The sequence below is a fragment of the Erithacus rubecula genome (genome assembly GCF_903797595.1).
Source record: "Erithacus rubecula genome assembly, contig: scaffold_105_arrow_ctg1, whole genome shotgun sequence".
Taxonomy (NCBI): Eukaryota; Metazoa; Chordata; class Aves; order Passeriformes; family Muscicapidae; genus Erithacus; species Erithacus rubecula.
This window is the reverse complement of record NW_027636354.1, coordinates 250,681-268,275: the sequence shown is the minus strand read 5'-3', so window position 1 is coordinate 268,275 and position 17,595 is coordinate 250,681. Positions and strand designations below refer to the sequence as shown.

Here is a 17,595-nt window from a genome sequence, read left to right as displayed (position 1 = left end):
ATCCATCTCCTTTCTAGAGACGTCTGTCTCCCCACTTTCGGAAGTTGTCCTGTAGAACAGGCGAGAACTGGACCTCTTGTTCATGCAGCAAGGAGGCCTGTGTGCCGCCTTGAAGGAAGAATGCTGTTTTTATGCAGACCATACCAGAGTCATGCTAGACTCCATGACCGAATTCAGAGAAAGGCTAGCCCAGAGAAAGAAAGAGAAGCCCAAAAAGGATGGTTCAATTCATGGTTCAATCAGTCCCCATGGCTGACCACCCTGGTTTCCACTTTAATAGGCCCTCTCACCATGATACTCCTGACGCTGATTTTTGGGCCTTGCATCCTGAACAAGTTAGTGTCGTTTGTTAAAAGGCGTTTGGAAACAGTTAACATTTTACTTGTTGACCGCCAACAGTTGCTTTGAGGTGCATTAGTTACAGGCATGTTATGTCGCCTTTTACAATTTGTTATGTCAGTTTTAATAGCCTTTGCATTTTTATGGCATTTGTGCTTTGTACATTTTTTGGTTAATCATGGGGGAGAAATGTGGGTGACTAGGGATAGGCAATCAGAAGATATTGTGTTGTACGGGCAAATAGAACCCCTCCCCTCAGCAGTTACAGTTACTTAAACCCCATTTACTAGCCATTGGCACCCAGTTCATGACATAAGCAGAAGGAAGTGTCGCAGTACAGCCAAGTTATACAGCTTTATACAACTTATCAATAAACACCATTTTGCCATCCACCATATGGTGTCTGTGAGCTCACGGCCCGAGCGGCTGCCGTGCCGTTCCTGAGCCAGGTCACCATGCCTCGGTGGAGGCAACACACCATTAACAAGAAGCAAACTGCAACATGTGTCTGTGCGAGCTGAGGATCCACATGCTCGGGTGGGAGGGAAGAACCATTTCTGGAGGAGTTTCCACCGCACTGTCTCCAAAATCTTGGTCTTTGTCACAGTTCATCAGCATTTGGCTGCGGAAGACACCCTTGGGCAACAGGAAATCAAAATCCTGGAACCACTGAAGTCGGATGTAGTGGTTTTGGTTTATTAATTTCAAATTTTTTTGTTGTGAGACAGGATTAGGAGGAAGACAAAAAACAGGTTTAATTTTACATGGTATAAAGAGAAATTTTATTACTAGAAACTATACAAAAAAACCCTTAGAATAAAGCTTTAGAATACTTGTTTTCTTCCACATTTTTTTTTTTTTTTTTAATACTGAAAATGTACAAGAAACAACTCAGCTTACCATCTTTAAATAGTTTTCTTACTAACTTCTTGAAAGAGGAGACTTTTTTTTCAGTCGATGGAGATTTCTTCATGAGAAACAGCTTTCTTGTGGTTTTGATGGTACAGTGATTAGCCACCCTGGAGAATGGAAATCTCACTACTATCTAAAAACCCTTTTTTCAGACTAGGAGTTTTCTCATAACCTTTATTGAAAACTATATTAACTTATGAGGCAAACTTTAAGGGTGAGGACTGTAGGGTTTAGTCAGAGAAGCGGTGATGAGTTTCTGGTTTCATGGCTGTTCTCCAGCACCCACTGCACTCAATTCCAGCCACGGGCTGGGGGTTCTTCCTCCACCCTGCCCAGCAGACAAGGCTGTGGGGGCCTTGCCAGAACGGGGCTCAGTTGTTTTTCCCCAGCCCCGGGGGCAGCGGGGTGGGCCCGGCCATTCGGAGCCGCTCCGGGCCGGGGCAGGGCAGGGTTCTGATGAGCCGCGGCCATGCTGAGGCAGGGATGGCAGCAACGGGCCTTTCCTTTCCTTTCCCTGGATATTGGGGTCCCTGCTTGGAAAACGGGGCCCAGCAGCTTCCTGATCTCTGGAGTCAGAGCCCACCTGCCCCTGCCCGGCCTGGGACACAGGGAGGGGGCCTGGACTGGTGTTACTCCGTGAGAGGTCAGAAGGGAAAGAGAATTTGCCCAGGGCTTTTTGTCTTTACATGTGTGTTTCATAAAGATGCATAATTTCCTTCTTGTTGTAGCAATGTGTCAATATTAAAAATTCAACACTGACTGGTTTTTGTCAGATACAAGGGAGACAGCCCAGGTCTCGTCTGGTAAAAAACTTCAGGAAATCTTGACAAACCACCACATGGGAAAAGACCTCCAAGACCGTTCAATATTCCTGGATGCCACAAGAAGACAGGATTGAGCACAAAGATTTTCTGGGGTTGAAACTCAACAAATCCACTCTTCCCAAGAAATTCCCAATGTCGGTTTGCATCCCGATGGACGTTCCTGCCCCTGCATTGGTCCAGGCGCCCAGAGGGTGATGCAGAGCCGTTCCAGCCAGGTGTCTTCCCAAAATGGATCACCAGAACCACGGATAAACAGAGCTCTGCCCAACAGGGGTCACTAGAGATCATCCAACACTGATCCTCCCATGGGGGATGGAGCTGGAGCAGAGCACAAAGCTGGGGAACTCACAGGGCCTCCCTTAGTGGTGCCTCCGTCGGTGTTTGGTCAAGGTTGAGCTGTGTGAGAAGCTCTTCCCACATTCAGGACACTTGTAGGGCCTCTCCCCAGTGTGGATGCGCTGGTGGGCAGTGAGGGTGCTGTTCTGCTTGAATCCCTTCCCGCAGTCGGGGCAGCGGAAGGGCCTCTCCTCTGTGTGAATCTGCTCATGTCTGATGAGAGTGGAGCTTCTCGGAAACCTCTTCGCACACACAGGACACTCGTAGGGCCGCTCCCCAGTGTGGATCACCTGGTGCTGCATCAGATTGGAGCTGCAGCTGAAGCTCTTCCCACATTTCCCACACTCGTAGGGCTTCTCCCCAGTGTGGATCACCTGGTGCCGGATCAGGCAGAAGCTGTCTCTGAATCCCTTCCTGCATTTCCCACATTCAGTAGGGCTGTGCCCCAGTGTGGATCATCTGGTGCCGGATCAGCTTGCACCTGTGGCTGAAAGCCTTCCCACATTCCAAGCACTTGTGGGGCTTCTCCCCTCCATGAGGCTTCTCCACCAGCTCTGAGCTCTGCCTGCATCTCTGGCCGCCTTCCCTGGCTCAGGGAGGGTCTTTCCTCCTCACAGCTCCCTGGGCTGGGTTTGCAGCCCCTCCTCATGAGGGATCTGTGGGGCTTTTCCTCCTGCTCCATCTGTAAATGCCTGGGGAATGAAAAATCCTGGCCCGGGAAAAAAACAAGAGAGGGTCTTTGGCTGGGGGTTCCTGATTACCCAAGTTCATCACAGAAAGTCACTGGGAATCGTGCATGTATAAGAACCTCCAAAACACCAAGATTTAGCCCAAAAGTCCTCTAAACATCCCAACACGCATGAAAATGCCACCAAACAACAAGATCTGGCATTATCCCCCTCCAAAATAGAAAGATTCTGCTCCTGCAAAAACTAAACCACCAACATTCAGCCTAATACAGTTCACAAACACCAAGACTGACCCCTGTCAAAGTGACACATCCCCCTCTCCAGTCGCCTGCTGCATGTGATGGGGACAACACTCCTGGGTCTGTGGAGAGGCTGCAGACACAGGGAGGGCTGGAACCTTGTGCTGCTTCCTGTTTTTTGCTCCTCCTCCTCCTGGGTCCCTACTCTTCCTCACATTCCTCTTCCTCCTACTGTTCCTCCTTCTCCTGCACAATCCCACCTTTTCCTCCCACATGCAGCATTTGAGCAATTGCACTGGAAATTTTTGCGTATATATGTGGGTGACTCTATGTGGAGGCAAAATTTCAGAATGGCTTTTTCCATGTTCACCTTTAGGATGGATTTTGCCAAACTAAAAGAGCTTTAAAGGTGACCCTTTAACAGATAAAATGTTCATGGAATATTCTTATTAAGAAAAAAAAGCAGACTGTGGGGGGGCACATATGAGTCATCCAATGGCTGCTCTGGAAGAGAAGCAGGGATTCCAGACAGCCAGGAGAGGTTAGAAATGCACATTAACACTGCTGGGGCAAAGTGTGGACAAGGTATCAGGATCTTCTTGCCTGGGAGAGGAATTGGGCTGATTCCCTGTGTCCATGACCCCAAGCTCTGCCTGCCTGCACAGATGGAATTTGCACAGCTAAAGGCAGAGCCCATAGTGAGGATATCTGACTGCAACAGAAATTGGTTCACTTGCAAAGGGAAACAGCAAATGGGGAACATTGTGAAAACTTTACTAAAAAACTGGGGGGGAATCATCCCTCCCCCCACTCCAACATGTGCTGTCTAGGCTACATGGGGTGTATTAGAGCACTGGAGTATTTTGGCAAGTCCAGAGAAATCAGTTGGCAGTCCAAGTACCTGATGATTTAATTAGAGAAAAGTGGTCAATTGATGCAGCCCTGGCTGGAGGGACCACCCAAAAATGGAGAAAAGATGAACAGACACCAGAACAAATCCTACAAATCCATGGCCAAGCCCCTGTGCACCTTAATGAATTCATATGAGTAGAATGAAAATCCACCAATATTTTGAGTAGCATAAATAGATTAAAAACTAAATATTGTCATCATTATTGGTATTACGATTAATAGTCATACTATTATTACTATTGTTGTAGTTGTTGTTGTTGTTATTATTATTATTACTGCTACTATTATGTACTAAAGAATATATTATCAGTACTTGAAATAAGAATCCATTGGCCACCTCCAGCTCCTGACCTTCCTGCCGACTAACCCAGTGAAATGAAGAGCAAGACATTTCACCATGGGATGGGATCTGATTGCCTATCAACAGAGGAGGAGGAGTTTGTGCAAAATTAAATGATTCAACAGCTTTTCCAAAGAGGTGATAACTGAAAAGTGGTGAAACAGTTAACAACAGAAATAAGAAAGTAGATCATGTACCAGTCCAAATGGGGAAAGGATGGGAATGGGACATGTTTTTGTGGTTCCCTGGCAGACCATGGGTTAAACAAATGCTGTTCTTCCTCTCATGTGCTGCAGCAACTCTCACCTTTTCCCATGCACGACACCTTGCTGAGTGCAGCTCATTCAGCAGCTGAGCAAGGGGATGCAGGTGGCAGCCAGGCCTGATCCAGAAACGGCTGCAAAAGGACAGGGAGGGAGGGCACTGAGAATAATCCCAAAACCTAAGAGGAGAGCCTGTGCCAGGTGCAGAGCCCGCCCTTCGCTGCGATTGGCTGATTCTGCTGTCACTCCTCCTTCTCTTGTTCTGATTGGGCAAAGTTGGAACAACCCTGGCCCCGGTGCCACCGCCAGAGCAAGCGCTGGGGCAGCAAAGGCGCCATTGTGGGAACGTCTGTGCGGCCCAGGAGCAGCAGCAGCCGGAACCCCGTGAGGAGGCGGCGGAGCTCGGAGTGGTCACAGCGCAGCATCCCGGGCACAGGGGAGCCCCCTCTGTGCTACCCACAGGAACCGGGACGAGCCAGCACTGCTCCGGCAGCGGTTCCTGCCGAGGCCCCAGTGGGACGAGACCGCGGGCAGCCGCTCCCGCTGCGCCCTCTGCCCAGGGGAACCGGGGCCAGCACAGCACAACGAACCCGCCAGAGCCTCCTGTTGCCCCCTGCACCAGCAGCGAGCCCTGAGGCCCCCCCAGAACCGAGCGCGGCTCCCACCTGCGCTGGGGCCTCCTTAGAGCTTCGCCGCCCCCTCACCGGGCTCCGACCGCTGCCGCCACTCCCAGCCCACACAGAAGTTCTGAAAATGGCGCCTTTGGCTCCAGGGTCGGACTTGTCCCTGCTCTGTCCAATCAGCGAGCAAGAACGAGGAGTGACAGCAGAACCAGCCAATGGCAGTGAGGGGCGGGCTCTCTCAGGCTGTTGGTGCTTCCAGACTCGGGCAGGGCCCAGCCCAGGCTGAGGCCGAGGAGCCGCTGCTGCCCTGAACCGCCGGGAGCTCGGGGTGAGCGGGAGCTGAGGGCGCTGGGAGCTGGGGGTGAGGCCCGGATGGAGCAGGAACCCACCTGCAGTCCCAGCAGGAACCCAGGCCGGAGCAGGGGATCCCTGAGAGATGCCCCGAGCCCGTGGAAGTCCCTGCAGGGCCATGGAAGTGGCTCCAGGCGGGACTTGTGAGCCCGTGGGGGATCCCCGCTGGAGCAGCCTGTTCCTGAGGGACTGTGCTCCGTGAGAGGGACCCCGGGCTGAAACAGGACAAGGATTCCTGTCCCTGAGGGGGAGGCTGTGACATGACCTGACTGTGGCACCCATCCCCTGTACCTCTGGGTGGGGAGGGCAGAGGGAATATGGGATAAAGTTAAGCATTTAGGAGAAGGGAGAGGTGGAGGAAAGATCTTTTCTTAAGATTTGGCTAACTTGTGTGATAATTAATAAAAGATTTCTGTTAATCATAAAAGTATTGGGGTTTGTATAAACCAGAATACTGAAGTCAGAAGTGAAACACAAACACTAGAGAAAGGAACATAAAATTTTAAATCATTCTGTTCTAAATCCCCCTGTTATTAATATTATGTTTTCTAAATAAGTTGTATCAACTACCAGTTTGCAAAATCAGACTTTCCAAAGGTTTGATTGATTTTGCAAGCTCAGACTTCCTGCCTTTGTTTGATCAATGCTGCCTATCTACAAAGACCAGACTTCCCGAATTTTGCTGGTTTTTATCTACCAAGACCAGATGGTTATCTGTGAGACTATCACCCAGAGACTTTACAGGATGTTTATTTCAATCACTGCCACTTACCCGGAAAAAATTACGACAGCAAATAAATTATTGATTACAACGAGAGACCATACTATAAGAAGAGGCTGCAAACCAAGGTTTGCTGGAGCGTGGAGTGGGCAGTGACCCCTCATATTCCCCAGCGCTGCTGGCTCTGTCTATATAAAATAAAGCAATCTGAATTTTGCTAAGCATTGAGACATTTTGTTTCTCATTTATAACAATTTGGTGCTGAAACCCAGGACGTCCTTGGAGCCTTGAGAGGCGCTGCGATTTCAGGGAGGCGCCCCATTACTGTGGTCCCGGTTTGTCAGTGGCTCTCGGGATACAACGACCTCACGATAGAGACTGAGCAAGGAAAGAGCTCCCTGGAAAACTGCGGCAAAATCACCTGTAATTCTTGTGCATGGAGACCCAGACAGGAGCATGGAAGCTGTAAGTAATTGTCAGGTTGGGTGGAGGTGACAGTGTGCTTGCCTGAATGAGACGTGGATTTTGCCATCAAGCGAGAGCAGAGTCCTTCCATCCGCGGTTCCGGGATCCCGCCAGGGACCCGGCCGGGGAAGGGACAAAGCGAGTGAGGGGAGGCTGCTTTTCCCATCCCAGCCCAGGGAGAAGCTGGGTTCTTTTCCCATCCCAGCCCAGGCAGAGGTGGGACCTGGGCAGGGAAAAGTGGAGAGCAACACACGAGTCACAGGGGGAAGAGGGAAAAAGCTGCTTTTCCCATCCTAGCCCAGGGAGAAGCTGGGTTCTTTTCCCATCCCAGCCCAGGTAGAGGCTCCTTCCCATCCTGACCCAAGCAGATGCAGGATCCAGGCAGAACACAAGGGGAGCACAAACACCTCAAAATAGTCCCTTGAAGTAAAAATGGGACAAAGAAAGGGTAAGGTTTTGTCTGAATGACCCACAAAGGGGTTCAAGTTCCTGTGATCCACAAAGAAATAAAGATAAGACATGTAGGTTGGCAGAAATACCACCAGGCAGCCCTTTGGCAATAATATTAAGATGCTGGGACACAGGGGAGTTATACGAAGGCCATGTAAAGAAAAATTGTAAAGAAAAGATACAGGAGGAGAACATGTTCCAGAGTGACGAATAGGGGTGTCAGGGGCTCTATGTATTTGGGACTTTACCATCTAGAGTCCTTGATAAAATTAAGAATCAGTCCCTAGGGAGAAGAGCTGGAATTTTTAGTAGATACAGGAGCAAAAAAATCCATTATTAAACATCTACCAAAAAGGTGTAAGCCTAGCACTCGTAGTTGGAGCAAAAGGTAAACCATTTCCAGTCCCTGTTATTAAAAATGTGCAAATTGAGACCCAGAGCAAAACTGAATTAAATGATCTGCTGCTACTGTCAGAGGCAGAAAATAATTTATTGGGGAGAGATTTAATAATAGCATTGGATTTGAAAACTGAAGTATCCCAAGGGCAACTAAAAATTTATGCCTTAACCTGAAAAAATGAGGAACAAATATATCCTGAGGTGTGGTATACCCCTGGGGAAATCAAAAAGTTACAAATAAAACCTACCAAAGTGAAAATCACGGATCCAATTTGCCTATCCAAGTTCGTCAATATCCAATATCTCTGGAAGGGAGACAGGGCCTTAAGCCTGTCATAGAAAACTTCTTGCAACAAGGCACTTTAGAACCACATATGTCCCCACATAATACTCCTACTTTGCCTGTCAAAAACATAAACAGGAATTACAGATTGGTACAGAATTTGAGGGATATAAATCAACAAATTGTTACCAAATTTCCTACAGCATCAAACCCTTAAATCAGCTGTTCCCTGACTACACTTGGTATAGTGCAATAAATCTAAAAGATGCCTTCTGGGCATGCCCATCAGCAAAAGTAGTAGAGATTATTTTGCCTTTGAATGAGAAGACCCTGATAAGGGCAGAAAACAACAATTGCATTAGACAGTATTGCCTCAGGGCTTTACAGAACCCCCAATCTCTCTGGGCAAACCCTAGGAGAATTGATGCAGTCTTTGAGCCACCAGAAGGAGTGAAATTGTTACAATATGTAGATGATCTATTAATAGCAGGAAAAGACAAGAAATCTACTAGAAATGGGACTATAAAAGTTTTAAACTTCTTGAAACAATAGGGTTTGAAGGTATCCAAAGTTAAATTACAATTCAAACAAACAAACCAGAAGTAAAATATTTAGGACATTGCCTAAGTAAAAGCAAAAAGAAATTAGATCCTAATACAGTCACTGGAATACTAAGCCTGGGACCTCCAAAGACCAAAAAAGAAGTCAGGAAAATTTTGGGACTGCTGGGATACTGTCATCAATGGATAGTGGGATTCAGTGAGAAAGTGAAATTGCTATATGAAAAACTTAACACTGATAGCCAAAAATGGACAAAGGAGGATGATAAGTTTTGAAAAGGTCAAATAGGCTTTAATTCAAGCCCCTGTACTAAGTCTGGCAGATTTGGAGAGACCATTTCAATCACTTGTAAACAGCTCTGATCAAAGGGCACATGGGCTGCTCACTCAGGAATGGGCAGGCAGTCGAAAGCCAGTGGGATTTTATTCTAAACTGCCAGACCCTGTCAGACAGGGCTGGCCCACATGTCTACAGGCCCCAGTGGCCACAGCACTTTTAATTGAAGAAGCCCAAAAAGTCACCTTTGGGGCAACCCTAGTGGTACACAGCCCCATGATGTAAGGAAAATTCTGAATCAAAAAGCCAAGAAATGGCTAACCAATGCCCTAATATTAAAATATGAAGCTATTCTAATCACTTCCCCAGCCTTAGAGATAAAAGCAACAACTGCTCAAAGTCCTGCACAATTCCTATATGGGGAACCAGGAGAAAATTTAGAACATGATTGTCTGGACATTCTAGAGTTACAAACAAAAAACAGACCTGACCTGGGGGAAGTTGAACTTCAAGATGGAGTAAAATTGTTTATAGACAGGTCTTCCAGAGCAGTAGAAGGAAAAAGAAAATGAGGATATGCCATAGTAGGAGCAGAAGAATTAAAATTAGTGGAATCCAAACCTTTAAATGCAACATGGTGCTCAGGCTTGTGAAAAATTTGCTCTTTACAGGGCACTATCTCAATTAAAGGGTAAAAAAGGGACCATATTACAGATTTGGGAAAAAGAGGGGGAGGTTAATTAACACTCAAGGATGGGGATTGATACATCAAGAATTAATTGTTAGAATACTAGAAGTTCTCAGGGGCCCCACTGAAATTACTGTGGTCCACATAAGAGGGCACCAAAAAGGAACAAGCTGTCATAGAAGAGGGAATAATCTGGCTGACAAAGAAGCAAAAAAAGCAGCATTGGAGCAAAAAACAGTTTCTGTATTAAGTACTACAGTTAGAGATCCACTTCCAACCAGGAATTACAGAAGCTGTTTACTCCCCAGCAAAAAGAAGCGATAAGGAAATTAAAGGCAGAACACATGTGAATAAATGGGTTTTACCAGATGGCAGGGAAATTTTACCTAAAGCCCAGGCCAGACAAATTACTGAACAATTACATCAACAAACTCATTGGGGAAACAAAGCACTAGCAGACCAATTTTTAAAATTTTTTTGCTGCATCGGCATTTTTGATGTTGCAAAGCAGAGCATCCAGAGTTGTTTAACTTGTCAGAAAATTAATAAAACAGTGTGCAACAAGGTCCATCAGGAGGATGGAAAACTGCTTACAGACCCTTTGAAAGAAAACAAACAGATTTTACAGAATTACCAACAATAGGAAGGTGGAAATATTTACTAGTAATAGTAGAGCAATTAACCCACTGGGTAGAGGCATTCCCTGCAGCTACAGCCACATCACAAGTGGCAGCCAAAATATTGATAGAACACATAATGCCAAGGTGTAGCCTGGTCCAAGCAATAGACTCAGACCAGGGGACACACTTTACATCAAAGGTGCTGAAGTTACTGACCTCAGCACCAGGCATCAGCTGGGAGTACCACACACCCTGGCACCCTCAGAGTTCTGGGAGAGTTGAAAGCATGAATCAAACTTCAAAACAACAGCTGCCAAAATTAATGGTTGAGACTAAAATGCCATGGACAAAGTGCCTCCCATTAGCCCTGTCTAATATACCAACAATGCCAAATTTGAGAACAGGGATTTCACCATATGAAATACTATATGGTATGTCTTGCCCTAAAGGAGCACACCTTGATCCAGCCTTAGTGCAGGACTCTTCCCTCCAGAATTACATAAAAACAATCAACAAAAACTTGCAGAATTAAGGGAGAAGGGAATTTTAGCTCAAACTGTCCCTCTAGGATTTGCCATACATAAGATTAAGCCAGGACAATATGATAATTAAATATGGAAAGAAAAAAGTCTAGATCCAAAATGGGAAGGACTGTATTTAGTTCTATTAATGACTGAAACAGCTGCACAGACAGCTGAAAAGGGATGGACACATGTGAGGAGAGTCAAAGGTGCTGTAACCCCTCCTACTGCAGGCTGGGCAGGGACATCCGAGCCAGGAGACCTCAAAATGCAAATTCAGAGCACTTGATGTCAATACCAGATCAATTTGTCTCCAAGATCTCCCAATCAAGACTAAAAGTCACTTGTCCCAAACCCGGGTGTGACTGTAACCCGTTCATCAAAAAAGGGATCCACATTGTGCTGAGTTGTGGTGATGTCATTCCAATGGTGGGTATCTCCCATTGCATTATGTGTCCAATGTAAAAGAAACAAACATAAGGAAACTGTTAAGGTACTTAATACCCTATCAGCACAAAGAAAAAATCAAAATTGATAACCATAACTGGTGGGAGTTATTTGAGAATGGAAGGAAAGGAAAGAAGAAAGCCAAAGCAGAGGTACTGGCACAAGAGTGCTGGAAAGGGTTGCATATACCGTGCTGTTACTGCTGTGCCTCCTACTGGAATGTTAAAGCTCAAGGCTGGGACAAAATTAAGAAATGATACCAAAAGAGAGAGACAAAGTGGGAGACCCCAGGACACACTCCCTGCAGCCCAGAAGATTAAACAAACCTTGGCTACCAATAGAAACCCCACAGGCCTTGAGGGAGGCAGAGGGATGAAAACAGTCATGGGACTCATCCTATTGCTAATTATGACAAAAGGAAATAGTGCTGATGCTTGTTCCAAGTGTTACCAGACAATTGGGTATGGCAGACACACAGTATCCACCCTTGCCTTCCACACACACACCAATTCAGCCTGATATAATAAGCACAACTCAGAAACCTCCATTATCATGGGAAAAAGTTACTGGGGAGCCCCAATTTGGGAAAAGGAGGGTGGGCTCCATCAGCATGGCAAAGTTGCCCAGTAGGAGAAGCACACCTCTGCTTCACAAAAGAAGGTATGTGAGGATATGCAGATCAGGGAGGAGTGCAAGATCACTACAAGGAAGAATTTATAAAGAATATAACTAAAGTGTTCAGGGAACAAAGACAAACCATAAGGGAAGTTTCAACTTGTACGAGAAATTGAAACAACAACTCAGCAAACGGGACTTACCCACCTCAGGAAAGAATTTATTTGTGGAATTCATGAAAGAAATTTCTACTGAATTACTTACTGATATTACCACTGAACTGACTTAACTCACTGCTGGATCTGTGGAGGAACACAAATGACTGAACAGTGGCCATGGAGGGGGGAGGGATTAGACCCAGAGCAGTCATTGGAATCAAATGGAAATATCGAGGGGAGTCAATAGACATGAAGGGTGAGTTCTAAACCATGAGGAAACAGGAGAAGTGTGTATAACATATCAGGGAACTAACTTAATCAATATGTGGGGCACACCCCCTCTATGACTATCCTGATTACAAATACAAGCAGTCAGTCTTGGTGGCCCAAAGCTCCAAAAGGATATTGGGGAAAGTTAAGTAAAGGTAAGTGTAGAAAGAACAATTTTACAGGACTAGGCTGGTATAATGAAAACAGAGCCAACCCATACGAAGAAGTAAAAAGTGTAAGCATCTATTGGCAACAACCTAAATCAGTTCAACTAAGCTGGAAAGCCCAAACAGAATATTTGGGATCTGCAGGAAAAGAGCTTATAATACCCTACCAGAAAGATGGAGAGGGACATGTACTCCAGGGATTATCCAGCCTGTGTTTTTCACATTACCAAAAGAAAAGGGAATAGAGTGTTAGGAGTTCCCTTGTATAAAAATTTGTATCAAAACAACAGCAGCCTTGCCACAGGGGGAACACAAATCTCAAAGGATAATGAATGGCCCCCAGAATGAATTATTGAGTACTATGGACCAGACCTGGGTTCAAGATGGGAGCTGGGGCTATCCACTCCAATTTATCTGCTAAATAGAATTATCAGACTACAAGCTGTAATAGAAATTACTACCAATTGAACAGCCTGAGCAATGGAATTCATAGCTAAAAAACTTCCTCAAACTAGAGCAGCAGTACATCAAAATCAACTAGCCCCAGACTATCTATTAGCTGAAGAAGGAGAAATGTGTAGGAAGTTCAATAATTCTGAATGCTGCTCAGAAATTGATAATAATGGTGAAGTAATTACTAAAATTGTGGAAGAAATAAAACAAACAGCCCATGTACCTGTACAAACCTGGAACTCTATGCTTAATAATAATTAGTGGAATAATCTATTAGGGAGAGAGCAGTGATTCTGCTGCGCTCGCTGCGATTGGCTGATTCTGCCATCACTCCTCATTCTCGCGCGCTGCGATTGGACAGAGCGGGGACAAGCCCGGCCCTGGTGCCGCCCCCACGGCGATCGTGCCGCAGCAAAGGCGCCATTGCCGGAGCGCCTGTGCGGGCCCGGGATCGGCAGCGACCGCAGCGCGGTGAGTCGCTGCTCCGGCACCGGCTCCTGCCCGGGTCACAGAGAGAAGGAGACCGCGGGCAGCCGCTCCATCAGCGCCCTCAGCCCCGGGGGAATACGGGCCGGGCATGGCACAAGGAACCCGCCAGAGTCCCCTGCCGCCCCCTCTGCCCGCAGCGAGTCCCAAGCCCCCGCAGAACCGGGCGCGGCTCCCACCTGCGCTGGGGCCGCCACTGCTGCCGCCGCCGCCTTACCGGGCTCCGGCCGCTGCCGGGCCGCACAGAAGCTTTGAAAATGGCGCCTTTGGCCCCGGGGCCGGGCTTATTCCCGCTCTGCCCAATCAGCGCGTGAAAACGAGGAGTGACGGCGGAATCAGCCAATGGCAGAGAGGGGCGGGCTCTGCCCACAGCATGGGCTCCTTTCCCGCGCTCCGCCATTTCTCTCCTCGCCTGAGGAGCGGCTCCGCGCTGCGCCCGGCCCGGGCATCGGGCCAAGGAGCCGCTGCTGCCCTGAACCGCCGGGAGCTCGGGGTGAGCGGGAGCTGAGGGCGGTGGGAGCTGGGGGTGAGTCCGGGGTGGAGCCAGGACCCACCTGGAGCCCCGGCAGGACACCAAGGCGCGCAAGGGATGTTTGAGAGAAACCCCGGGACTGTGCGTGGGAATTCACATCGCCAAAGTTTTGTGTGCACAAAGGAGACAGAGGAGTCCTGTAAAGTGACTTTATTGATGGGCAAAGGGAGAAGCCATGTGACATTTCCCATGCGGTCTCTAAAACTCAGCCTCCTTTTTATCCTCATTTTCCCGGCCGCATCTCCCTCTCCCTTTCCCCAGTGGCTGAGGCACTTGGAAGGTTCAGATTTCCCGATCTGCCTGCTGCATGTCCCCTTGATATGCACCCCTTATTTAGTATAACATCCGATTTTCACGGCTCTGTTAAGTGTTTCTCTTTGTCGAAGATCAGGAATTGAGCAGGATTTTGGCTGAGCAGCAGTCTATGACAATTAGTAACATTTTCTGAATGTGAATATTTCTTCCATTGCTTTCTAATGTACAAGTCCCTGGTCCTATTTCCAAGCATATTCACTCTTTGACTCTGTTTCCTCTTTGGTTTGGGATTATTCTCAGTGCCCTCCCTCCCTGTCCTTTTGCAGCCGTTTCTGGATCAGGCCTGGCTGCCACCTGCATCCCCTTGCTCAGCTGCTGAATGAGCTGCACTCAGCAAGGTGTCGGGCATGGGAAAAAGATGAGAGTTGCTGCAGCACATCAGAGGAGGAACAGCATTCGTTTAACTCATGGTCTGCCAGGGAACCACCAAAACGTGTCCCATTGCCATCCTTTCCCCATTTGGACTGGTACATGATCTACTTTCTTGTTTCCTGTGTTATCTGTTTTACCTCTGTTCAGTTTCTTCTGTTTGCAAACAGGAATTTGAGTACTTTAATTTTCCACAAACTCCACCTCCTTCTGTTAATTGATAATCTGATCCCATCCCATCCCATGGTGAAATGTCTTGTTCTTCCTTTCTTTGGATTTCTTGGCAGGAAGGTCAGGAGCTGGAGGTGGCCAATTGATTGTTATTTTGAGGACTGATAATATATTCATTAGTTCATAGTAATAATAATGACAACACTAGTAATAATAAGCAACACTAATAATAGTATGAAAATTGATCATAATAGTAATTACTTTGGTAATATGTAGTTTTTAACTTAATTATGCTACTTGAAATATTGGTAGATTTTCTGGCTCCTGATATGAATTTGTTGAGGTTCCCAGGGGCTGGTCTGTGGATTTGGGTTTGTTCTGGTGTCTGTTCATCTTTTCTCCATTTTTGGTTGGTCCCTCCAGCCAGGGCTGCATCAATTGAACACTTTTCTCTAATTAAAGCATCAGATACTTGGACTCCCAACTGATTTCTCTGGACTTGCCAAAACACCCCAGTGCTCTAATACTCTCTGTATAACCTAGACAGCACGTTGGAGTGGGGAGAGGGATATTCCCCACCACTTTCTTTACTAAAGTTTTCCCAATGTTGCCCATTTGCTGTTTCTCTTTGCAACTGAACCAATTTCTGTTGCAGTCAGATATCCTCAGTATGGGCTCTGCCTTTAGCTGTGCAAATTCCATCTGTGCAGGCAGGCAGAGCTTGGGGTGAGGGACAGAGGGAATCAGCCCAATTCCTCTCCCAGGAAAGAATATCCTGGTACATTGTCCACACTTTGCCCCAGCAATGTTAATGTGCATTTCTAACCTCTCCTGGCTGTCTGGAATCCCTGCTTCTCTTCCAGTGGAGCCATTGGATGACTCATATGTGCCCTCCCACTATCTGCTATTTTTTTTTCCACAGTGACAATATTGTATTAACATTTTATCTGTTAAAGCGTTACCTTTAAAGCTCTTCTGGTTTTGCAAAATCCATCCTTAAGGTGAACATTGAAAAAAACCAATACCAAAATTTTGATATCACTAAGAGTCACCAACATATATACACAAATAATCCCAATGCAAATGGTCAAACGCTGCACGTGGGAGGAAAAGGTGGGATTGTGCAGGAGAAGGAGGAAGAGTAGGAGGAAGAGGAATGTGAGGAAGAGTAGGGACACAGGAGGAGGAAGAGGAGCAGAAACAGGAAGCAGCACAAGGTTCCAGCCCTCCCTGTGTCTGCAGCCTCTCCCCAGACCCAGGAGCGTTGTCCCCATCACATGCAGCAGGTGACCAGAGAGAGGGATCCCTGATTATCACAGGGGTGAATCTTGATCTTTGTGAGCTTTACTGGGCTAAATGTTGGTGTGTTTGTTTGTTTTTTTTTTAGCAGGGGCTGAATCTTTCTATTTTGGTTGGGGTTTTGGCCAAATCTTGCTGTTTGGTGGGATTTTCATCTGTGTTGTGATGTTTGGAGGATTTTTGGGCTGCATCTTGGTGTTTTGCAGGTTCTGACACACACAGGACACCCAGTGTCTTCCTGAGTTGCACTTGGGCAAGGAGAGGAACCCCCAGCCTAATGCCCTCTCCTCTTGTTTTTCCCCCAAACCAGGATTTTTTTGTTCCCAAAGTGTGGGCAGATGGAGCAGGAGGAAAAGGCCCAGAGATCCCTCATGAGGAGGGGCTGCAAACCCAGCCCAGGGAGCTGCGAGGAGGAAAGACCCTCCCTGAGCCGGGAAGGCGGCCGGAGATGCAGGCAGAGCTCAGAGCTGGTGGAGAAGCCTCATGGAGGGGAGAAGCCCCACAAGTGCTTTGAATGTGGGAAGGGCTTCAGCCAGAGCTCCAACCTCATCAAACATCAGAGGATCCACTCTGGGGAACGGCCCTACGAGTGTGGGACATGCGGGAAGGGATTCAGTGACATCTCCCACCTGATGTGACACCAGGTGATCCACTCAGGGGAACGGCCCCACCCCTGCTCAGAATGTGGGCAAAGCTTTAGGCAGAGCTCCTGCCTGAGGAGCCACGAGCGCATCCACGCCGGGGAGAGGCCCTGGGAGTGTCCTGAGTGTGGGAAGAGGTTTCAGACCAGCTCCAAACTCCTCAGACATGAGCGGGTTCACAGAGAGGAGAGGCCCTTCCCCTGCCCCCACTGCGGGAAGGGATTCAAGGACAACTCCACCCTCACTGCCCACCGGCGAATCCACAGTGGGGAGATGCCCCACGAGTGTCCTGAGTGTGGGAAGAGCTTCTCACAGAGCTCCACCATGACCCGACAGCAACGGGGTCACCACTGAGGGAAGGAAAACTGCATCCTTCTGCAAGAGCACTGCTGCAACAGAACCACATCTCTCACTCCAGGACTGCAGCCAGCATTTAATGGGGCTGCTCCAGCACCCTGACTGACAGGGTGTCAGGTTGTATTCTGACTTTTACAGTGTTTTGGGGTTTAGTGGTTTTTTTTGTAGTACTATATTTTTATTTTAATTTTCCTAGGAAAATAAGTGTTCTTACTATTCCGATATCTTTCCCTGAGACCTGCTTAATTTCAAAATTATAATAATTTGGTGGGAGGGGGTTTACATTGTCCTTTGCAAGAGAGGCTTCTGCTTTTCTTAGCAGACACATGTATTTCAAACAAAGAGAAATTTTGGCATCCTATATTTGGCACGAGGGCATTGAGAGAAAAAAGGGTAACACTTCTTGAGTAACCTAATTTTGGTGTGCTGGATATAAAGCCTCATTGGGTGGCATCATGTGCTCTAGCTTGCCCTGGTTCAGGTGGCACATGGTTGTGTCTCTA

At 47.3% G+C, this 17,595-nt stretch overlaps 1 protein-coding gene and 1 long non-coding RNA gene across 2 annotated transcripts in view; both read right to left on the bottom strand.

The window, feature by feature from the left end:
* Positions 1 to 17,595, bottom strand: part of LOC306815179 (class I histocompatibility antigen, F10 alpha chain-like) — a 181,250-nt gene that overhangs the window by 66,054 nt on the left and 97,601 nt on the right.
* Positions 2,850 to 17,595, bottom strand: part of LOC306815182 — a 152,501-nt gene continuing 137,755 nt past the window's right edge. Inside the window, exons 2-3 of the long non-coding RNA XR_013777336.1 lie at positions 4,789 to 4,988; positions 2,850 to 3,120 (exon numbers count right to left, since the gene is read on the bottom strand). This is a non-coding gene — a long non-coding RNA (uncharacterized lncRNA). The remainder of the gene's footprint in view (positions 3,121 to 4,788; positions 4,989 to 17,595) is intronic.